This window comes from Lacerta agilis, chromosome 17, assembly GCF_009819535.1.
Source record: "Lacerta agilis isolate rLacAgi1 chromosome 17, rLacAgi1.pri, whole genome shotgun sequence".
Lineage (NCBI taxonomy): Eukaryota > Metazoa > Chordata > Lepidosauria > Squamata > Lacertidae > Lacerta > Lacerta agilis.
In genome coordinates, this window is record NC_046328.1 from 12,290,472 (window position 1) to 12,315,326 (window position 24,855).

Consider the following 24,855-nt stretch of genomic DNA (forward strand, 5'->3'; position numbering starts at 1 on the left):
AGCGCCTCCTAGTAGTTAGATCTGAAGCACATTACGCCACAACAAAGGGAGGGCCTTCTCGTTGGCTGCACCAGCATGTGAGTCTCTCCCCTCCAACCTTGATGAGTTTTTTGGCACCCGCTGAATACCATTTGTTTGCTGGGCATTAACACTGGAATCTATTGTCCATTGTTGTTTTGCTGGGTGTTGTGAATATTTGCATGTGTTTTACTCTGAGCGTTGTATTTTAAATTGTTCATGTACCCAACCTCTGGAACTGCCGATACAATGAAGAGCAGTTAACAAATATTTAAAGTGAGAATAACCAAACGTTAAAAATACCTCCACTGGGTCAGAGCAAGAAGCCATCAAGTTCTGCATCCCATTTCCTGCCTCTGAAGCTCACAAGCAGGCCATGGAGGGAATAGTTTCCCCTGTTGTGCTCCCTGGTTTCTGGTACTCTAAATGGACTACTGTTTCTGAACCTGGAATCTGTACACAGCATCAGGGTGTTAAAGCCACTTAGTGGTATATTTGCCACTCGGCCATCTGCTATGCAACAGGTTTCCGCTAGTGCAAGGACGTCCAACTCCCAAGAGGGGGGGAGGTCAAAGTTGTCAAGCATTTTTTAGGGGGGGGGGGAGTTGCTCACCAGAAGATCGCTCAGGAAAAAATCAGCAACACAGCGAAAACTCCATCTTCTGTTCTAGCGATCATGCGCAAATGGGGGACAGGGCGAGGGGTGGGACTGGGTGTTGTTCTTCCCCCACAACTGAAAAAGAGCCCGCAATCAACCGCTAGCTATCAGGGATCGACAAGTCGATCGTGGTCGACCGGTTGGACATCCCTGCGCTAGTGCAACCTGTTGCATTGGATGCCCCCACCATGCATCATTAAAACTCACCTGTCCACAAAGACCACTGGATAAGATCCCATCATGACTAACAGCCATTGGCATGCTATTCCACAAATTTGTCTAACCTCCTTTTTAGAGCCACCCAAGCTACTGGTCATCACCAAATTCTGTGGCAGCGAGTTCTGTACATTGCACAATGTGTGAAGTTCTTCCTTTCGTCAGTCTTGAAATCCCCCATCTATCAGTTTCATTTGATTACCTTTGCATCGAGGCATAAGACCTCCTCTGCCCATTTTCTCAACACCCTGCACAAATTTTATACACCTCTTGCCATGTTCCTTTCTCCCTAAATGAAAACTCCCCAACCATTATAGCCTTCCCTGTTATAGGTGCAACACAAAGACACACTCTATGGTGCTTACGAGGCTGGCAAAGTGAACTGCGACACAGACATTGTATGGCGTTTTATTGTTCAACAGGTCATTACACAAAGTAAGCAGCCAGTGCGGCCATCTTGTCTTTGGGTTTCTTTGGATTCGGCCTCCCTCCAGGCCTCCTGCCTTTTCCTCTTCCCCGGCCCTGCCTTTTCCCCTGCCCTCCGCGATGCATAGGGTGCTTCATCGCTGCATGCTTCAGTTCAACCAGGTCTTGGAAGACGGGGTCGCAGAACACGCAGCCAGAGTGCTGCGTCTCATTGCCAGGGAGGGGGGACCTGGCTTTATTGAAATCCACGTCCACCAGTGCGGCATCACACGACTCGCAGGTCTCGGCCGACACCCGTACCTTGTGGGCGTTTTCAAAGAAGTGCACGACCACGTTGCATTTGTTACAGGCCATCTTCCACTTGGGACCAGAGGTTGGTCAAGCACCAGGACCCCGTTCTCACCACTCCACGCACTGTCCGATTCCAAGCATGTTCAGGGAGTGCTGGCACGTGGGGTGGGTGCACTCATTACAGCCCATTCCTGAAGAAAAAGGAGCAACAAAGACCATGAGGGACCTCTGCAGCTCACATCCTGGCCCCTTCTGTATGAGAGAGGGGGGAAAACCACATCTAGAGTTCTGCAAAACAACTCTTTCCCAATAATTTGTGTAACCTAACCTTTCAAATTCCAAATTATGCAGGTTAGGAAGCTCTGAAAGCTTACACATGCTTTGCATCTTTATTCCCATTGTACAATTGGATTTCTCTCTTTCTCTCTTTCTAATAAAAACGTAAGAATGTCGTCATGCAGTTCCGATAGTAGGGTTTGTGGTGCAATATCGTAATCCTGGATTACGGAGCAAAGTGAAGGCAGGTTGCGTAACTGCAGTGGCCATGGCATGGGAAGGAGAAGGGAAGCCACGAGGCCAAAAGTGGCAGTTTAAAATAATGGGAGAAGTTTGAGTAAAGTGCTACGGAATATTTGAGGGTTCAGCGTTCTTCATCTCTCACGTGAGGCAGCTGAGAACGGAAGAGGGAGAACTGCAAGTATAGCAAGAAAGGAGAGATGCTAAAGGAAAAGTGGATGTTTAAACAGCCGCAGAAGTCTGAGTAAATTGGGTGGTAGAGTAACAGCGAGAGGAAGATATGAGTTTTAAACAACAGCAGAGGTTTGAGAAAAGTAGGGATGGAGTGTCTCGAAAGGACGGGTGGTGAGAGATGTTGTCCAGAGTGAGTGTGTGGACTGGATTCTGAGGACTGGGTAGATGTGCAGGGAGGGGACTATTTGGCCCCCTAGTCCAAGGTTCCCCACCCCTGCATTAGAGCATATATTCTGTGGTTTGTGATGTGCTTATAACCATATAAATTCCTAAAAGCCCTGTGTATGAGATGAAGATCAACCAGGGCTGGATTTAGGATTCTTCTACAGGCTGGAAAGAGTGTTTTCTTCTGCCCAGCAAGTAGAAAACAGCTCACACTTTATGGATAGTAGAGTCCATCTAAGCTTTCGTTTACCAACTGTGGAAATCTTTTTAAAACCCCTACAGATTTTACTCATGAGAATGCTCCTAAGTGGTAATTCCTATAAGTGAAACTGTACTCTCAGAACCATATATACATAAAGGTTTGGTTGTAAGTTGCTTTGGGTTGCCCTGGGCAAGATAAAGCAACTTAAACAAACAAACAAACAATAAACAAGTCAGAAATCTATACGCCCTTGATTGACTTGCAAGTAAACATATGTATACACAATTCTGATACAATTTTAAGCACGGGGTGACTTGCGGCCACATTCCCTTTAGTGAAATTCTAGTTATCAGTAGTGATCCTTAGACTCAAATATGGTTTTTCCAAGTATGTTGTCCAGAGCTGTCAGAATGACACCTGCAGCAGTTTTCTTCTTAAAACACTGTGAGAGACTATTATTTAAAATGGTCACAAAAAGGACCAAGCCGATGTATCTTTCACTGTAGAAAATCTAACCTTTTTTCATGTCCCTGAAAGGGGGATGGTTGTAACAGTAAGGACACAGCGGGTAGCTCTTCCCTCTTGACCCAGAGGACCACAGCACCAGTTCAAAGTCATCCAGTGGGCACCGCAACTCTTTGTAGAGTTTGATGACACCATTCTGGGGAAGGCTGTAGGTCTCGTCGCAGTGAGAGCAGTGCAGACGGCTTGGCTTCGCCTGCAAAGAATTAAGGAAAAACACATTAAGAAAGATGATGGCTTTTCCCCTCGTCACCTTACTCAAAAGACCTCTTCATTTGGCAAGGGGGTAAAGCTAAACTGAGTGTCACTGACCTTGCAGGTCTCACCTGCTGCTTACAAATTCCTGTTATCGGGTATTTTGTCTTGGGACTGTTTTTGAAAAGTGTCTGGGCAGTTCAGCTGTTCCAGAATGCAGGGGGTAGAGTGTTGAAAGAAGCCAGCTTTTGGACCATATGGCACCATCATTACAGTACTTTCGCTCGATACCGGCCCATTTCCAGATACAATTCAAAGTGTCGGTTATCATTTAAGAGACTCAAAACAGTGTAACACTCAGAAACCTAAAGGCAGGAAGTTTTAACTTTCTGGATAAGTTAACTTACCCTTAATAGTGCTCAGCTTATAAAGAAGAAGAGTTTATATATTTCATTCCACTTATGAAATGTAAGAGGAAAAACAGCACTCTTCAACGTTAATAAAAGCAGAATACCCAAATGAGTGCTTTTAAATAAGTATATGGCCGGATGCGTTTCTTCCTTCAGTGGCCAGATATTTCTACAGTGGTACCTCGGGTTAAGAACTTAATTCGTTCCGGAGGTCCGTTCTTAACCTGAAACCGTTCTTAACCTGAGGTACCACTTTAGCTAATGGGGCCTCCTGCTGCCAACATGCCACCGGCGCACGATTTCTGTTCTCATCCTGAGGTCAAGTTCTTAACCCGAGGTACTACTTCCGGGTTAGCAGAGTCTGTAACCCGAAGTGTTTGTAACCTGAGGTGTTTGTAACCCAAGCTACCACTGTATTTAAAAAGAAAATGAAACATTCAGAGTTGTGGTCAGTCCTTCAGAGAATTGTGGAACAATGCATTACCTGGAAAAAGTCCATAAAGGATGTAGCTATCATGTATTGAAACACAACCTGGTCTCAATTTAGGGATGAAGTTATTGTGCATCACAGCCAAAATCTGATTGACTAAAGGACCACCTCCTTCCATATGGACCAGTCTGGTATTAAGAGATACCAGAGATACCCTTTTCTCTGTTCTACTGGTAGCTGAGGCGTGGCTTGTGGGATGGGGAGTGAACTTTCTTTGTGTTGCCAAATTCCCTGCCTACGGAGACCAAGGTTATATCCTGGTGAGCCTTAGGCTTTTTCCTTTTCCAAGAGGATTTAGCCTTCCAATATGAAGTTAATTCTGCTGATCCTTTAGAAGTTGAATCTTTGTTTAACTGCTTTAATTCGTGCCTTTTTAACTTGATTGTTCATGCTGCAAACCATACTGAGCATTTATAAATGGTATAAATAGTTTAAATTTAACAAAAAGGTAGGCTAAAGGTAAAGGACCCGTGACAGTTGTCCAGTTGCAAACGACTCTGGGTTTTTCCAGGTCATGTGGCTGGCATGACTAAGCCGCTTCTGGCGCAACGGAACATGGAAACCAGAGCAGCACACAGAAACGCTGTTTACCTTCCCGCCGGAGCGGTACCTATTTATCTACTGAACTTTGACGTGCTTTCGAACTGCTAGGTTGGCAGGAGCTGGGACCGAGCAACAGGAGCTCACCCTGTCGCAGGGATTCGAACCGCTGACCTTCCAATCAGCAAGCCCTAGGCTCAGTGGTTTAGACCATAGCACCACCCGCATCCCAACATACATACATTAAATTTAACAACATACATACAAACACTGCCCTCCCCAACGGTGAATCTTGAATAAACTTAAATTTTACATTACCTGAATATACTTCATAAAACGGTGGCATTTTCCACAGCGGGAAAGGGGCTTGCCTGTGGCAGCAAGTGGTGAGAAGGACACTTCCATCAATTCATCCATGCCTGCCAAAAAAAGAAAAAGAAAACAAGTCACAGAAATGTCAACTGCATGCTTTGTTTGCTTCCTGATTTCAACACACAAGGCTAGAGAGATTCGAGAGTGGAAAAACCCTTACCGGCAATTGAATCAACAAAGTAGTGAAACTTCCTTTTGAAGATATCCAGGGTGTGCTCTAGGACCTGCTGATAATTTGCTTTACCTTGGGCGATAAGATTGAGTTGTTTCTCTACAGCACTGCGAATTGTGGGGAGAACGAGCTCTGCATCTAAGAGGAAAACCAGAGGCAGAACAAATATTCAAGTTGGGTGTACAGAGAGGTCAATCTGCCAGGATCTTCCCTGCTATGAGCCCAATTCAAATAAACAGAATCTGTGCAAACGCATACTGTTCCCTGGGGGCAATTCTCGTTTATTTCACGTTTCTTGTGCAGGAGATGTCAGTGGACTGCACCTAATGTCTAAAAGTATTTGCTAACATTTGTATCCATGTTCAGACATGTTTCCATCTGATGGACTATATCCCCCAGCAATGTGATTATGTAGAGAGGTTTTTTAAACGACATTTTAAAAATAAACTTCTCCTTTGGCTAGACTCTTGTCCCTATGCAGGGGAAGACCTTGGTGATATGGCACCCTGTGTGAGGCTAAAATTTGACGCCCTCTCCAGCCCTCTCCCTGCCTTCCCAAAGTCAGGTAAGAAGTGTCCGGCTTTGCGAAGGAGGCATGAGGGTCCTACAATAATAGTACTACTACTACTACTACTACTACTACTAATATTAATAATGTAGAGTGGTACCTCGCAAGACGAAATTAATTCGTTCCGCGAGTCGTTTCGTTTTGTGAAAATTTCATCTTGCGAAGCACGGTTTCCCATAGTAATGCATTGAAATTAATTAATGCATTCCTATGGGCATAAAAAGTCGGGGCTGCTGCCTGTCGCTGGCAGCAGCAGCAGCGACTCCCAGCTTCGCCCTGCTTTTCCCCTTAGGTGGCGCGGCGGGAAAGAGGCCACCGTGTCCTGACCAGGAAGGGGGAGCTGGAGGGAGGGAGGGAAGGGCGGCGGAGCTGTGCCCTGCTTCTCCCGCTTCAGCCGCCACCGCTCTCCTCGCAGCGCTGCCACAAACCTTGCAGCGCTGCTCAAACCGCGGCTCTGTGCCCGCCTCGCCCCTCTTGCGTAGCGGAGGCACCGGCAAGAAACTGTGATCAGAAAGCGAGAAGAGGAGGACGGACCTGCAGCCGGAGCCCTATACTCCGGAAAAAGGAGGGCAGTCTCCCTCCGAGAGCTGCAGTGAAGACATGGAGGAGGAGCCGCTCTGTTTCAGGTTCCCGCCGCCACGCTTCTTCTTACATTGGTACCGCGCAAGATGAATGCAAGACGAATGTTTTCGTTTTGCGAGTCACGGCCATAGAAAAATTCGCCTTGCGAGTCACCTAAAAAATCAAAAAACCCTTTCGTCTAGCGAGTTTTCGTTACGCGAGGCATTCGTCTTGCGAGGTACCACTGTATTACTTATACCCCGCCCATCTTGCCGGGCCGTCCCAGTCACTCTGGATGGCTCCCAAAAGAATATTAAAAACACGATAAAATATCAAACATTAAAAACTTCCCTAAACAGGGCAGCCTTCAGATGTCTTCTAAAAGTCAGATAGTTGTTTATTTCCTTGACATCTGATGGCAGGGCGTTCCACAGGGCAGGGGCCACCACAGAGAAGGCCCTCTGCCTGGTTCCCTGTAACTTCGCTTCTTGCAGCGAAGGAACCACCAGAAGGACCTTGAAGCTGGACCTCAGTGTCTGGGCTGAACGATGGGGGTGGAGACACTCCTCCAGGTATACTGGGCCGAGGCCGTTTAGGGCTTTAAAGGTCAGCACCAACACTTTGAATTATGCTCAGAAACGTACTGGGAGTCAATTGTAGGTCTTTCAGGACAGGTGTTATATGTCTCAGCAGCCACTCCCAGTCACCAGTCCAGCTGCCGCATTCTGGATCCTAGAGCCCTCATGCCTCTTTCTCAAAGGTGGACAAGAGCTTTGCAGATTTTGAGAAGGTGCCCTCCTTGGCTGCGTGCCCACATGTGGGAGAACTGGTGGCACTGCCCTAAAACTGTCTCGGCTCTATGGAAGCTAGGATCTCCAGAGTTGTGAAAAATTGTACAGAAAAGCAGCCACAAACCAACCTATTTTATAGTAGCCGTGCACAAGAACAATGCCCAGGTTTGTAGGTTTCAGTCTGCGGCCGCTCTCTACAGTCACATAGTTGCGCTGGCAGATGTTGTTGATATGCACTGGAATGCTGGCATCCGTTCCTGATAGCAGTGATGATAATGATACCAATTAGCATTTGTAGTGCACTTTAAAAGAGTTCAAAGTAGCTCACATGCATTATCAAGTTGTAACCCTGAAAGGTTAATATTCAATATTATTAACCCCCATATTGCAAGGAGACAGAGAGAGAGGTTTGCCTAAGACCACCTAGCGAGTTCATGGCAGAGGCAACATTCAAACTGGGGACTTGATCTGTAGCTCACAGTGCATTCCTATAGACAGCCACTCTGAAGTTCTACTGAACTTCGAAGTAAAGTGTGCAATGGATTGCAGCCTCAATCACTTTATCCACTTTTTACCTATTGTTCTACTCCCTCAGACTTTCCAAGTTCCAAAACGGAAGGCTGCATGTTCACCCCTTCTTTGTGTATACTGTACACACCACTTTTCTAAATATTTGCCCTCCTTTTGGCTCATGAGTTCAAGTCTCCTGCTCCTTAAAAGAAAAAGTGGCTGTTCAGAAACAAAGTAGTGGCCAAAAATAAGAGGAAAAGCTTTTATGAAACAGCAACACAAACTTGACAATCTAAGAAATGAAAGTGGTTGCAAACACAATGCTGGGATTTGAATTCAGATTTCTAGTTCCTGAATACCAAATTAGTTTTAACATACTGCATTCTAAATCCCTGGTTAAAAGTACCAAATTTAATTCCTTCTGGAGTCATCTCCCATACTTGGCCAGATTTATTTTTTAAACACACCGTAAAGGAATATGAAGGGAAAACGAAGGATTTGCTAATGTGCTCAAAACAAAATAGAAAATTCTTTCCAGTAGCACCTTAGAGACCAACTGAGTTTGTTCTTGGTATGAGCTTTCGTGTGCATGCACACTTCTTCAGATATTTTGTGCATGCACACGAAAGCTCATACCAAGAACAAACTCAGTTGGTCTCTAAGGTGCTACTGGAAAGAATTTTCTATTTTGTTTAGACTATGGCAGACCAACACGGCTACCCACCTGTAACTGGAACTAATGTGCTCAGCCGCCCTTTGTAATGTTAGTGTGCGTCAATGCCTCTATGAGGCAACTGAAACGCAATGTCTTAATTCAGTTGCAGCCAAAGGATACTGGATAGGAAAAGTTGGGGTGCAGAATTTGAGTCAGGGCAGATGGGAGTTATATGCCACCCTGGCATAAAGTATTTTAGTCATAAGAGAGGGGAATTCCTCCACTTACAACTGTGTACTACGCTCCAAATACATACCACCCACTTATCGGTAATGGTGACTGTATTTTCTGGACCAACTCCTATGTTGCATCTTATTCATCATTTGACACTCCTGTATCTCATTCTCTGGACTTACTTGTAGCACAGCTGCACCAAAAGCTTGCTACCACTGGCACTGTTTCGATTTTCTTTTTAACTGCTTGCTCCTGCACATTCTTTCCCTTTTTTTTTTAAGAAATCTGTTCCTTCCAGTGTATGGAACAAACATCTGGTTTCTACTATTCTGGATGGGGTTTGATCTCCATAATCTCCGTACGATTTCCCCCCTTGCTTTTGTTTCACATCTCTTAGAATTCTAAACACTAGTCGACGGGGAAACGCACCAAGTTTCATCTCTGTGAAATATTAATCATGGGGGTGGGGGAGCAATGGAAGCTTGCAAATCTTGACTACACTTAACGTGTGTTTTAATTGCTGTAGCAGTCTTATCGTACTTTGATATTTTACTGTACATCATTTTGTGAGCTTTGTGAAAAGGAACTTGCACGTGGCAAACATAAATAAAAACAAATGGTAAATATACAGCTCCCTCCCGCCGCCCAAGTGGCTTTGGTTTTGCTTCGACACTGAGCTGGGGAGCAGGCAGCGACAGGAGAGGTAGCAAGAATTAGAGGCATAATGATGTATTAAGTGAGACCTACGATGGTCCCCTTGCTCCTGCCCAAGAGTCCCACAAGATAATGCCCCACAGCTTTATGTAAGTTTGGTTTTTAATAAAAAAATTAATAAATCTTTCCAGTAGCACCTTAGAGACCAACTAAGTTTGTTCTTGGTATGAGCTTTCGTGTGCATGCACACTTCTTCAGATACACATGCACACGAAAGCTCATACCAAGAACAAACTTTGTTGGTCTCTAAGGTGCTACTGGAAGGATTTTTTTTATTTTTGTTTTGACTATGGCAGACCAACACGGCTACCTACCTGTAATTGGTTTTTAATGTCTGTCATGAAGTTCATTTCAGTGGGTCTGAAAACGTGGGGCGACTACCGCCCTAAGTCTGCCACTTTCAACCACCATTTTGCACCTGACTCCAGCTGATGCACCTCAGGATTTTAGCACAAAAGAAGAAGTATACAGTGGTACCTCTAATTACAAACTTAATTCATTCCGGAGGGCCGTTCTTAACCTGAAACTGTTCTTAACTAGAGGCGTGCTTTCGCTAATGGGGTCTCTTGCTGCTGCCGCGCCGCCAGCACACGATTTCCGTTCTCATCCGGGGCAAAGTTCTCAACTCGAGGTAACTCTTCCAGGTTAGCGAAGTTTGTAACCTGAAGTGTTTGTAACTCGAGGTACCACTGTATTAATTGATACAGTCAAACTTCGGAACTCGAACGGCTCCGTTGCCAAACGTTTCAGTTCCCAAACAGTCTTGAGTGCAAGAAGCTCTTGCAACCAATCGGAAGCTGCGCCTCAGAATTCGGAATGTTTCCGCTTGAGTGCAAGAAGTTCTTGCAACCAATCGAAAGCTGCGCCTCAGAACTCGGAACGTTTCTGCTTGAGTGCAAGAAGGTCTTGCAACCAATCGGAAGCTGCCCCTCAGAACTCGGAACGTTTCAGAAGCCGAATGGTCTTCCGGAACGGATTACGTTCGAGTTCCGAGGTTTGACTGCATTAATATTCCAACACAGGCACCTCCCACTCTTTCCAACACACAGCAACATTGCCACCACCAATGGCATTTTGCCAATATTTGAAGAAACGCCAGTTCATTATTAGATGAAAGAAAGTGATCTGTCCCCTTCTGTTTCCTACCAATGCCATGTTTTTCCATCAGAGTAATGAGCTCTGCTTCTGTCAGATAGTCAGGAGGATTGGTTTGTTTCTCCAGCAGTTTAACTTCACTGATAGGGAAGACTGTGCCTCTCTCACAGCTGGGGAGACTCTCTTCTGGCGGAATGCTCTGCCAGGGCATAATCTCAGTGAAACCTGTAGCAAAGTTAAAATTCTGATTAATCAGGACCGTTGCTTTCTAAAAATTCCACATCTCAACCGGCCGCTGGCTAGAGGTTAACTGGTTGGTTCCTATCTGGCTCTGACATCAGACAGATCCCCAGTTAAGTACGTTTTGAAATCCCAGTGAGATGTTTTTGATAATACAGTCGTACCTTGGTTTTCTAACAGCTTAGTTCCCAAACGTTTTGGCTCCCAAATATCGCAAACCTGGAAGTGACTGTTACAGTTTGCAAACTATTTTTGGAAGCCGAATGTCCGACGGGGCTTCTGCGGCTTCTGATTGGCTGCAGGAGCTTCCTGCAGCCAATCATAAGCTGCAATTTGGGTTTTGAACGTTTTGGAAGTCAAATGGACTTCCGGAACGGATTCCGTTCGACTTCCAAGGTAAGACTGTAACCCCAATTTTGGGTAAGAAAGTATTAAATGTTATCTTCTAATACAGGGGGACAAGTATACAAAGATGGTACCTGGTGTCTGTAAAGACTCCAGTGGTGTTTGTTGACGTTGGTGTGTTTTTTTAAAAAAAATCTTGTATACCAAAGTCTTACTGACTTCATTTTCCAGAGGCACAGAAACTCAATCAATCAATCATTTATTGTATTGGACTAAAAGCCATTACAAATCCCGTTACAAAACCAGCAAATCCAATAAAACCTATTTAAAAAGATCCAGAAATAAGCAACCATTTACAATAAATCAAATTAATGAGTCCCCTGCACAATCTACAGCATTGTCTTTTATGTGACTAGCACGAAGACTTTTAGTGGCTTTTGCAAATAAGACTGTTTTATATGTGACAAGAGGGTCGCAGTCAGATAATAGCCAACATATATTCACTTCAGGGTTCTGTCCCTGTAGCGGTGTCAACATCTGTTCCAAAAATCTCTTTCTGGGGTTTTGATAGAGCTGACAATGGAATATGTAATGGGGAAGATCTTCTACTTCACCCACCCCACAAATACAGAATCTTAAAATGCCTTGGCACTTTCCTGTATCTTCCATCTAAGACAGATGCTGGCATTGTTTGAGAGCTGTAAAAGCAGTTCTCAGGGAGACAAAGGTAAGTGTCTGCAAATATTGGGCCCTGGTGCAGTTAGATTTCAGCAAATGGTACCAATGGGAGCATTTTGAGATACAGATTGAAGACAAGTCTTGCTCGTTAGCACAGACCTCTACACAACAATAACCCATGCAGCAGAAATACTAAGTGATATATAAATTTACACACAGAGGTGATGTAACTTATAAAGGTAAAACCAATGGTTCTCAACAACCCTATAGGGAGGCTAGTGTGAGATTTGGTCTTACATACTTTCTGTACCACTTTGTGTGAGCAATAAACACAAATGCACAGAAGGATTTAAAATATGACTGAACACAGGTATAGCAAAAGAGGATCGGAAAATATTCCTTTATGCCACAGGTGCAGCGAGGACCTTAATTGCCAGAAATTGGAAAAAAAGAATTTGTGCCAACAAAAAAGGAATGGCAGGATAAATTATTAGATTATACTGAACTGGCCAGATTAACAAGAGACAATTAGGGGACAACCTAGACAAGAATTTCAAAAAGAATGGAGGAAATGCAGATAATATTTTACCAAACAGTCCCCCAAAATATACACCTGGACTTGTTTCGATTAATTTCTACAGTTTGCAGTTTTTTTTTAAAGTCATAACTAGGAAAAATTGTAATAATCACTTATAAAAGAAACAGTATACAAGAAGTAAATAAGGAGGCCATTTACAGGATAAAGGAAGTCTTTTATTTTTATGTTATGTTTTCTTTAAGTAAGGGGATAGAAGTTTAATTTTGATAATTAAATTGTCAATGGTGGTGGGTTTGTTTGTATGTATGAGTTGTTGTGGACTATGTTGTAAATAAAGTAAAAAAAACAAAAACAAAACGCCAACCTGTATCCCCACCCAGTTAATCCAGATTTACCATTTCTGGGGGAAATCTTATTAAATGAATAAAATAAAATAGCCTGTTGCAAATAAATAAATAAAAAATGACTGAATTGAGAAATAAATGAAGAATGAGACACGCACATTTCTTTGCTCCTTCCTTACCTGGTGAAATAACAGTCTTTCCTATACAGGTAAAACGTTCAGGACCGATGCTGCAAGCGATGGTGGTTTGGAGGTATTTGCAGTCAGCACTGACAGTGGCTATGAAATGCCTAGTAATGTATTCATATAATCTCCATCCATCACCACCTATAGAAATACAGATTTTTTTTACTCCAGTTTGCATACCACTTTAGAAGAACAGGAGGAAAGGCAAATTCTAAGGGGGGGGGGAGATACTAACTTATTCATGTACATTTCTTTAAATCCTTATGCCTCTATATCCATTACGATTCTGCAGCAAAATAAGCTTAACAGCACAATCCCAACAATGTCTACTCAGACGTAAATCCTAAAGAACTCAGTGGGGCATACTCCCAAATCACTGGGGTTAGGATTGCCACTTAATTCCCCCCTTTCACTAGGGAAGGCCCACTCTCAACACCAATCTTTCATTTTTATAGCTTCTCAGTTGAGGGTTGTCTTATATTGAGTCAGGCTAAGGATTCATGTACTCAGCGGTGTCAACGCTGACTGACAGAAGGAGCTCTCAAGGGTTTTAGAGAGGAGTCATTCTCAGCCAAATCTGGACATGGCAGGGATTGAACTTGGAATCTTCCACATACAAAGCTAGGTTGCTTTAGCAGGAAGGAATACAAGTGAGACCAACGATGACTGCTTAAGTTCTAGAAAAAGGAGAAGAAGAAGAGTTTGGATTTGATATCCCGCTTTTCACTACCCGAAGGAGTCTCAAAGCGGCTAACATTCTCCTTTCCCTTCCTCCCCCACAACAAACACTCTGTGAGGTGAGTGGGGCTGAGAGACTTCAAAGAAGTGTGACTAGCCCAAGGTCACCCAGCAGCTGCATGTGGAGGAGTGGAGACGCGAACCCGGTTCCCCAGATTACGAGTCTACTGCTCTTAACCACTACACCACACTGGTGTATTTCTACGGTCATTTAAATAAAGTCCCCACCAGAGAAGAATGGCAGATCAAGTTGATGGATTCTGCCGAAATGGCCAAAATGACTGGAAGAATCCGAAATCAGGAAGACCAACATTTTAATAAGGAATGGGGGAAATTTATAACTTATCTTAAAAACCGTTGTAAACAGTTAAAATCATTAGTTAGGATTGGAATATCAATGTGTAGCCCAAATAATTGAGACTAACTTAACTTAATTGGCATCATTCACACTCATAAACTGTAAGGTTCGCGTGATGGTGCCTCACGAGTAACGGAGCAGGAGCCCAGTCTTTTGCAGTTTTATTGTGCAAACTATTTACAGTGCAGAGCTACAAAATGCATGTCTGTCTCAGTCGCTGGCAGAATCTGAGAGTGGCCCCTTCCGGCTTCTCCCCCAGCGTAATAAATTCGGCAGCCCAAGTCTCCTTCTACCCTCCTTGCGTTTCACCCCTCTGCGCAACTGGGGCGACGGAAATGGTGTGCCTCCCTTCTGACCAGCCGGGCGAGGTGAGCGCAGAGTCTCAGCAACATCCCCAAGCCCTCTTTCCGCCAAACTCCCAGCTTGTGGCTCCTGGCTAGAAGAGGCACTGGGGCTCTCAGTGGCATCCCTGAGCCCTCTCCCTGCCAGGCTGGTTCCTTCCCTCTCCTCCCCATTGGAGGTGTGGCAGCTTTCCCCACTGGAAGAGGTGCTGCTGCTCAATTGGTGTCGGGGCTCTCTGTATGCTAACGGACCCTCCGTTCCCCTCAGCGGGCCAGGTGGCAGTTCCCTGACATAAACATACTATAAAAAAGTATTTGAGAGAAAATTTAAGCCTTATGAAGTTATCATAGCTGCTAAGAAAAATACTTCCAAGTCAACTTTACTGCATTACGAGGCCATGCCCTCCCCCTCCCCCCCGGGTAAATAACTGCTTGTAGGTCTAGTAATTTCTACAAGGTGCAAAAAATGGTAACCAGCCTTTAGGAGTTTAGACTTCTGAATAATCAGTCACCTAGTTCTGCTTCTGTGGCAGTTCTCATTGGTGTTATTGGGGGATGATCACCAGCATCATGACCTTTCCTTGGTTTGTTAATACCTTCTGACAGTAATGCTTTTACCTGGGGGGGGAACCAAAAGAAAGCATGTGTAAGTTATGAATGCAGATTTTTCTTCATGACCACAATCGGTCTAAGGTTTGGTGATCTTCCACTGATTTCACTGGGAAACATTTAAGCAAGTGCTTTAAAAAAACTCACTGAAAGCAATGGTACTTAGGAGAGCTTCAACTGTGGCCGGATCATGCCCTTTATATTTCTCATTGTTTGCGTAGGAGTTTGCAAAAGGTGCCGTTTTCTTCACATTGCTTTTTTTCAAATAAATAGCAGACCTATTAAAAAAAATAATAAAACTTACTGTTTTCAGCCCAGTAAGGATTATTAGCCTGCTGCCTCAAAGAGCCCTTCAGATCAAAGTTCTCTGGATAGTGGGTAGTTTCTGTTCGAGGATAACTGATATAGCCTTGTGTATAAAGTCGTTCAGCTATTTGCATGGCATGCTGTGGTCCCATTCCTAGAAATAAAATAACCAAATGTTTAGAGTCTCAATACTTTTTTCCAGATTTAATCTTTTCTACAATTTGGAATGTAGAGAGCAAGTAGAGATTACTTGTCCAGTTGGCCAAGTGCTGTCTGTTCCGACCGGAACTCACTCTCCAAAGTCTCCGTTTAGCATCAGGCATCAGGTGCTGTGAGTGATTGAACCTTGGATCTTCTGCAGGCAAAGCACTGCAGCAATGGCTCAAGTCTCTGTGCTGTGAGCTAGACAAGATTGATACCACTGGGCCACATACTTACCCAATGCAGAACTGGCAACTCTTAACATCTCTACAGTATTCAGAGCCAGCGGTCTCTGCTTAGCCTTCTCCTTCTTACTCACAGACTCGATCTACAACACAGAAATAAGTCCCTTGGTGAGATATGATGAGGAAGCAGAAGGGAAAGCCAACCAATAACACAGTCCTACTTGAAAGTAAGTCTCATTAGGTACAATTGGGCTTAGGTTCAGGTAAATTGGTAAAGAAATGTGAGCTAAATTTCTCTTTCACCAATTTAGTATGGAGATGAGGAAGCTAGCAACATGTTTCTATTGTACAGTTGTACCTCGGAAGTCAAACAGAATCCATTCCAGAAGTCTGCTCGACTTCCAAAGCATGGCTTCTGATTAGCTGCAGGAAGTTTCTGCAGCCAATCGCAAGCCGCGTCAGACGTTCAGATTCCGAAAGAACGTTAGAAAACCAGAACACTCACTTCTAGTTTTTGATCATTCGGGAGCCGAAACGTTCGATTCCCAAGGCGTTCGGGAGCCGAGGTACGACTATACACTACTTTTAGTTCCAACACCTTAGGTACCATACAGTAACTGAAAACAGATTGCCAGGAGTTGCCAAAGTGGTGCCTGCAGAGTTATGGTGCGTGTGAAAGGTCTCAGTAAATGTCCCCATCAAAATCCACAATGCACAGAAGACTGTTTGCTCTTCCTGATCAATTCCTCTCCTACATTTAACACACCCTCTTAAACATGCCCACATTTCATTGAATGCCAGGATGGGACACCCTCCCTCCTTTCTATTCTGTGAAAGGAGGTCTCTGGCCTCCAGAGGTTGGAGATCCTGATACACCAGGAGAGAAGATGCAAGGCATTATTTGAACTTTTAACACTTAAACAACAGGAGTTCTGAAACCAGAATTCAGCCCGTGTACAACGTTCTCACAGCCTTACCTTCGCTTCTTTCGCAACCTTTGTTATGTTTAGGAACATCTGAGCAATTTCCCTGTCAAACACCCTCACTCTGTCCCACTCGAGTGTCAGACAGCAGTCTTTTTCATGGCTAACCTGTCAGGAAGAATATAAACAGAAAAGCTAAAGTATCTTCTGTTCTTCTCCAGCAGTAACCTATTCTTTAACAGTTACAGGTGGGTAGCCGTGTTGGTCTGCCATAGTCAAAACAAAATCGAAAATTCTTTCTAGTAGCACCTTAGAGACCAACTGAGTTGGTCTCTAAGGTGCTACTAGAAAGAATTTTCTATTCTTTAACAGACACAAGCCAAACTGAACCAGTGAGGTGGCTTTTTCTAAGATGCTGCCCTTAGCAGCATGCTGTGACAATGTGACATGCCAAACTCCAGGACTAACAGCACACAAAGCCAGTTTGTGAAGGCACACCACCAAGACAAAGATCCAGTTTTCAATTTAATTCATTCACTAGATTTGTACACTGCTTTCCTGCCATGGCGGCCTATAATTTGTTCGTGGTTCATGATACAGCCCCTTTGAAACCAATGAATTTGGTCCTTCATTTCTTTTAAGTCACAAACCCATTTTCAACCATCTCCGTTACAGTACATAGAGATTTCCTTGTTATACTTCAAAATTCCAATTTTCTGCAAAATAGGAAGAATTGAGGAGACATAAGAAACTTGATTGCTACTGCAACTGAGGCAAGAAGGAGATGAAACTGTTTGCATTTAGTTTCCATCTCAGCCTCCAGCATTTGACTGCTTCAAGACCTAAGTCAAATAGCCTGTTAAAAGAGTCCCAGTCCATGGGTAGGTACTCTGTACTGCCTCAGCCTTCCTGTGCTTTTCCACTTCTACGGTGGCTGCACTGTAACACCCTTTACTTCAGGTGTGCAGAACCTTTGGCCCTCCAGATGTAGCCTAACTATAGCTCCCATCAGCCACAGCAAGCATGGCCAATGGCCAGGGATGATGGGGGTTGTTGTTCAGAAACCTCTGGATGGCCAAAGGTTCCTTACAGCTACTTTAGTTGAGTATCTTATATCTAACCTTAAACATATTCCATGAAAGATGGTTCACTTTAAAGGCTTGTATCAAATCATGGATTTGTGCTAGTGGAATTCTTCTGTAGGGTGGAACACCTGGCTGTCACCAGTCCCTCAAGGTTGGGTGACCCTCTTGATCAGAGATAGCATAGAAGGCTGCAATTGGTTAAAATGGGTGGCCCTGCCTTGTGATAATAGAAGCTACCACTGGATACAACTCGATACTGTGAATTTTTAACACAATTCTGAAACCTGGGCTAAGCTTTTCTTTTTTGCAATTAATATTAATAGCGTGTACAGAAGCAAATTCATATTCAGTTATTACCACACAATTAGATATTCAGGGAGACAGGAATCTCTATATCACGAACCTTGGCTTGCAACACCCAGTAATTCTCAGGCTTGAAAGACTGGATTTTATCATGTCGCTCCACACAAAACCCTAGAGTTGGCGTTTGACAGGGTCCAAAGGAGATTAGTGAGCTGTCTAAATTGCCGTATTTACCCTGGAAGTATTTTGTCTGAAACCTATAAGAAAGATAAAAGAAGAAGCTATTAGTTTTCAACGCTGAAAATTAAACCCATTTAATGCCAACAATCTACATATATCTAACATATGTTTCCAGAATATATTGTTAGATCGTGACCATCTAAAATGCGTTTCAGTTATCGTGTACGTAAATGCCACATGCAAAATTTACTGGAGGTGATTCTTACATTTTATAATTTTAAAATGTGTTGTTTTAAAACTGCTTCTTCTTTTTTTTAGTGGCCACCATCTGCACAATGAATGACCTAGTTCACACATAATGCTAAGCCAAACCATGGATTAGCATGAACATACAAGCTCCCAGGGGAAAGAATGGTCACTGCATTCCTCCTCCAGCCCTACTATACTATGAAGGACTAAGCTATGGTTTGGTTTAGCATGCTCTCCAAACCAGAGTTTGTGGTATGCCTTACTCCAGACTATGAGCCTGAGTTCAGACAACATGCTGAATCAAACCATGGCTTAGCCCCAGGTAGGGTGATGGCAAGAGGACTGGGGGAGGACCACACAGCTGTGATCCCTTCTCCAGGAACCCACACATTCACATGTCTGCCTTATGTCATGGTTTGGCTTAGTGTTAAGTGTGAACTAAGTCAATAAATGGTATTGTGCAATTCTTTTTGAGTAACTTAGTGTGAAATAATCTTCCTTGTACATCAGGCATGAGGAAACTGTGGCACTCCGGATGCTGTGTGGATACCTTGTAAATGCACAGCCAATTCTCAGATCCAGCTCCTGGCGGGCATCTACTGACAAAGCCTCGTTGTGGTTAGGCTCCCCTAAGTTGTTCATGGCATTGCAAATGTCTGTGTCCGTAATAGAACTGAACTTGGCTCTGTATACAGTCCTTTCACTGCCACGAGGTTTATTCATCACAGGAACGGTAGCATCCAGGACCTATGAGATGAAACCAGAGCATGTGCTTATTAATTAAAGTAAAAGCGCTGTAAATTAGACACATCCACTCTCAAGTGCCTATGAAGACAACAGGTACACCTTAGGAACATTGCAAGCACCTTGGAAACAAATGGGAGTTGTTCAAGACCATGAGTGTGAATGTTTCATTGATTTCAATGAAGCTTGCGCAATAGAGGTTCCTGAGAGGTGCATCCAGAAATTTAGGTGTTTTATCACAGAAAACCAATCCACTTTGTGGATTGTGGCTCCATTCTTCAAAATGTTGCTGTAGCATGAGAAAGGTCTTTGGGAATATAGGGAGGAAAGGCTGTAACAAGAAATGCGAGTATCTTAGTCCCCCATTTCTACACTTTCAAGTCTAGAGGGAAGTTTGGCAGAATTCACACCACACCCTGTCACATTGACCTGTTTCAACATGGGCTTTAGCAGATTTCTGGATGGGAAAAACGCTTCTCTATGAGCTAATGCAGTATATTATCTAAGAAACCCAACTACAAATCAGAAAATCCCTGGATCCAATTTCATGAATTCCCTTTTTGCCAACACAGTCTTAGCCTCCCCATCTACAGTAGGGAGATGATAATACTGATTTAAGGAGTACAATGGACCAATTTGTATGCCATAATAAACCATACTTCATGGTTTACTATCAGTGCGGAGACATTGGTGCGTGCCATCATCAGTAAAATATAAAAATATTTATATGAATTCACAACAGACAGGTTTCCTGCCAGTTTTCTGGATTAGAAGCATAGCTAACAACTTTTCCTTTTTCTTGCGAGGAATCCTATTCAGAATAAGGGAATTTCCCTTTTAAAAAAGGGAAAAGTTGACAGCTATGATTAGAAGACCTAAAATTTTCTACAAGCTATAAAGAAACTGTTTAAATCCATAGATACCAACTAAAATGTTGCAGTTAAATAATGAATATAAATTGGTCACAGGAATCCTACCTCAAAGCAGATGTTTTCACCTTCCTTGTCACAGTCCAACCACAGAACAATACAGTCACAACCTCTCCCTTCCACCTAAAATACATATGCTCCAGTTAATGTAAAGAAGGCAGGTGTGTTGCAGGGTATCATACAACTGGATAAATAAATGTGCATGGTTGAGACAAATGTTTGTTTTGGGTTTGTGTGTGTGTGTGTGTGTGTGTTTTTAAACCCTCAGAACAGCAAATACCTGTAAGAATTTCACCATGTTCAGTTTGGGATTCGCTTCTTTCTTTTCTGTAGGGGCTTTACTGAAAAGTTCAGCTGGGTCCACTTTATCCCAGTTGTTGTACTTTCCTGAGAAAGGCAACAGAATGAAATACAGGTCTCATTATCTTCAAAGCCTTTTGTGGCTATCTGCCTTAGAGCAGGAGTAGGCTATTTCCAGAATTTTCTGCGAGAGATTGGTTTGGACCTCTGGCGAGCACAACTTTATCCCTCCCTCCTCTGGACAGGGAGAAGGAAAGAGGAAAAATATGGGAATGGCTCCAGGCACCATTGACACGTGGCCCCCAACTGCTTACTCCCAAGGGAAAGTGGCCCTCAAAAGAATCAATGGTCTTAGAGGATGATGCTTATGTAGTTAAGAAGTACATTCAGAGGTATGTGTATTTTTTATCTGACAAGTACAAAAGATCACTCTGGCAACCAGTTATATTCTCTGAAGCAGGTATATAAAAGGTGATAGCTAAGGTAACATTTTCTACTATTGCCTTGCAATCTGAGGGTTGATTCTCACAATGCCCCAATGGAAACATCAAGGCAAAACCACGGTCTGATTGCTGGGGTTGTGCCTCCATCTCGCCCACTCCTTCTTTCCCTTGCATATCCTCAATTCCCTCTACCACTCCCTGGTTAACACTAACTATAGTGTGTTGTGACATCTGAACTGGCCAAACATTGGTTACTGCCATCCTTATTTGCCTCCAAACAAGGGTGGTTTTTTAAAAAAATAAAATAAGAAAGAACCTTGTTCCAACTGTGGTTTTTAATTCTGGTCTGGAGGCAAACTATGATTTATACTGCTTTAGTAATTAATTGATCCTTGAGAAACTGCTGAAAGTTTTTAGCAAGCCGAACTTCGGATCTGGATGCGCACCCTAAACGCCAGTTGGATGCTGGCTTGTTTCAGAAAGTATCAGGGTTCAGCTTCCTAAACGTTTCAGTCAGCTCTGCAGAAATTCCTTGCCCACTTTTTTTGGCCTCAAATAACAACAGAACCAAATAAAAGTGTGAAGTAGTCAACAGGTGATGCTATACCTATAAAATCCAGTGTCATCACATGGCCACAGACAGATGTCATCTTGAAACGGGCACTTTGTCCTATGAATGATCCAGTGTATTCATGCACTGAACATGCCCCATTCAGCCCTTTGCGGGAGGACATATTTCCTACAAGAAGAAGATAAGTTAATGGTAACAGTAGATATTAAGAATGTCTCATGTCACTTTTTTTTTGGGACAGAGATTAATCTTGTCCTGGGAATAAAGGAAGGCAAGCATCATTTAGGAAAAATAAATTACTTTCAGGAAAAATAAATTACAGTTGTATTTGGACCACTTAGCGTAATCACTATAGGAGGCAGGACATATATGGATGTAGTAAATTAGACGGTCATCCAGTATTTCATTTTCCATTTTAATAGGGTGATCCATGGGTGGCAACCCAAATCCAAGTATTCCTGGAGAAAGCTGATCTCCAGGATCAATTCCTGTCACACTTCAGAACAGAAACTGCCTTGGAGGCCCTGGTGGATTATCTAGGCCAGGAGTTCCCAAACTTGGGTCTTCAGCTGTATTTGGACTACAGTTCCCATCATCCCTGACCAATGGCCCTGCTAGTTAGGGATGATGGGAGTTGTGGTCCAAAATCAGCTGGAGACCCAAGTTTGGGAAACCTTCAATAGGAATGGGAGGACAACACTACACTACAAGTTTTCTTACTTCCTTAGGTCAGTAGTGGGGAATGTGAGGCTCTCCAGATGTTGTAGTACTCCAATTCCCATCAGAATGGCCAATGCTTAGGGATGATGGGAGTTGTAGTCCAGCAACATTTGCCCAGGCCCTGATCCAATACAATAACCTCCCATTTTGCAAGTATTTGACGTGCAATTTCAATCATACACAGCTGAAGGTGGGCTGATTGAAAGTGTGCAGGTCAAGTCCCAAGCAAGGCAGAGACCTATACACAATTTTTGTGTATGTGCATAACCCTCGGAACTGAACTCTCAAATAAAATGAGGGATTACTGCATCTTGTTTCTAAGCAGGAAGCTCACAAGCAGGACATAAAGTCTACAGCCCTGCTTGACTTTCCTTCTTTCTGATTTTCAGAGGAATATCACTTTTGAACCTGCTTTAGCTATTATGAATTCAATGGGGATTTACTCCCAAGTTGTGTGAATGGGATTCGAGACCAAACTGATTTAAATGCTACTACAAAAATACTTCAAAACAACAAGCAAGAGTTTTAAAAGAAAACGAATGTAGATCCCTCCTAACCTCTTGAAAGGATTTTGGCTATGGACTGAGCCAGAGAAGGCTTCTCTGCTACCATAAGAACCGTCTTCATCTTCTGCCAGTAGTGAAAAGGGTAATCAAATCTCAAGGAAATTCTGTCTTGTCAACCTAAAGAGAGAAAACACATCCTATTTATCACTTATTTGGAATGGTGACCTGGAGAATCAGTATTTCCCCTCTCTATTTTTTTGTTTCACAAGTACACTGCAAAGCAACTATGTACATCACCCAGTGGGGTGGGGGACATTTTGAAGGGGGGTGCCAGGGGGCGCTTCTCCTCCCCCCTCTTGCCCCGCATTCCGCTTCCACGCTGGGTGATGTACAGTTGCTTTTCAGTGTACTTGTGAAACAAAAAAATTGAGAGGGGAAATGTACATCACCCAGTATTCACATCTTCACAAATCCCAGTGTGTAGTACAGTGATTTTTTAAAGGTCTCTTCCAGCTAAATTATGAGAGTAACAGTTCAACCCTATACATGTCTACCAAGAAGCAAGCCACGTGGAATTTAAATAGGTATAGTACATTGCACATAAATGTAAAAATGTAAAAAAGGTTAATTCCACTTTATGCAGAGGGAATTCTATGGAGTTGTCATACTCAAAAATAAGGAGAAGTAACACTAACCCCTTGAAAAGGAAAATAGCAAAGATTATTGGTTGAGCAAACATTTTGCTAACTCTCCAGTTTGAATAAAATATAGGAAAGATGATACTGGCTTTTTAAATGCCTGTAAAAACATGCATATTAAAGCTGAGTTCAGTCTACTGCAACTTAGTTTAGAGTTAGTTGTTCTATAAATTTATTAAGACTGGGTATGTGAGGAAAACAGCAAAATACCGGTAGGCAGGAGAAGACTTCGTTTTGCAACTCTGAAATGATTTCAGGAATTGTCAAAATTCAGCAGCAGACCATGCAATCGACTCTCAATCTCAAAGTGGATACATGCCCAGCCAAAAGTACTGAGACCCCTAGAACCATTCATACTTTGATGCTAAAGACATCACATTTCTCCTCAAGCCCATGTTTCAGGTATGTTTTAACAGCTCTGCAGACTCTATTAGGAGCATTTTATGTATGCACATTGAAAAACGTCATTATCTGTCCTAGAATATATTCACCGGGCAAGTAAGAATTCAGACTAACACCCATATTTATTCTAATTTCTAAACCTCCCTATCTCCAAAGGTCCAAATTAGGTAATCCTATTTTGTTAATAATATCTGTAGAACTCACAAGCAATCTGCTGTTAATAATTCCAGTAATCTACTGATTTCCGTGGAAGGGTGGCTCTCCAATGCTTGTGCACAGGACTGTGGCCTTAATGTTTTAAATTTCAGTTCCTGTATACCTTGCCTTTAAATAATAATAATAATAATAATAATAAACCTCCCAAGGCAATTAATAACAATTGCTAACAATAAGTCAAAATGCACCGTTGACACCCCCCCCCCCCAAAATCCAATATATTAACCCGGTTATTTTGCCTCCCTGTATAAGACATTTCATGTTTTATTTTGCAATGGTACACAAGCCGTCAAAAAACGCCCGCCGAATCCCACCGCGCTTCCTTCCAAGCCAACACGTAAACGAGGCCTTTGCGAAGACAGTCGCGCTTGCGCGTGTACTCAAAATCAGATACACACGATACCCTCCTCCCCTGCACCGAGGAAGGAAGTCGCTGCACCACCTTGCCTGCAAGGCCTCCTCTCCTCTCTCTTCAAGTTGTTACCAGGAATTGAAAAGGCGCAGTTTCCAAATAAAAGAAATCAGCAGCTTCCACGGCGACGCCAAACGAATTTGGGGTTTTGCTTGGGTTTTTCAAAATAAAATCATCATCATCATCATCACGTCGTTTCCCCTGCCTCTCCCCCTCCCTCAGCAGACCCTACTTCGCTCACGCTAAAAGGCGGCCCAGCGTGGAAGCGGAATGCGGGGCAAGAGGGGGGAGGAGAAGCGCCCCGCTGGCACCCCCCTTCAAAATGTCCCCCACCCCACATCTATCCGCTCCTTCTCCCCACACAGGCGAGGCGGGCGGCCCTGCTCACCCGGCGGGGCGGCCTCAGAAGGCGGCGGTGGCGGCGGCCATTGCCGAGGCTTCCACTGCCGGGTCACCCTCGGGCCCTCCTCCTCCTCCTCCTCCTCCTCCTCTTCCCAGGCGCGGAGGGAGAGGCGGAGATGCTCCAAGTACCCTGCATCCCTCCGGGCGTC

At 43.6% G+C, this 24,855-nt stretch overlaps 1 pseudogene; it reads right to left on the reverse strand.

Annotated features, from left to right (window-relative positions):
• Positions 1–1,284: 1,284 nt before the first annotated feature.
• LOC117061690 lies at positions 1,285–24,778 on the reverse strand (annotated as a pseudogene).
• Between the last annotated feature and the right edge of the window lie 77 nt (positions 24,779–24,855).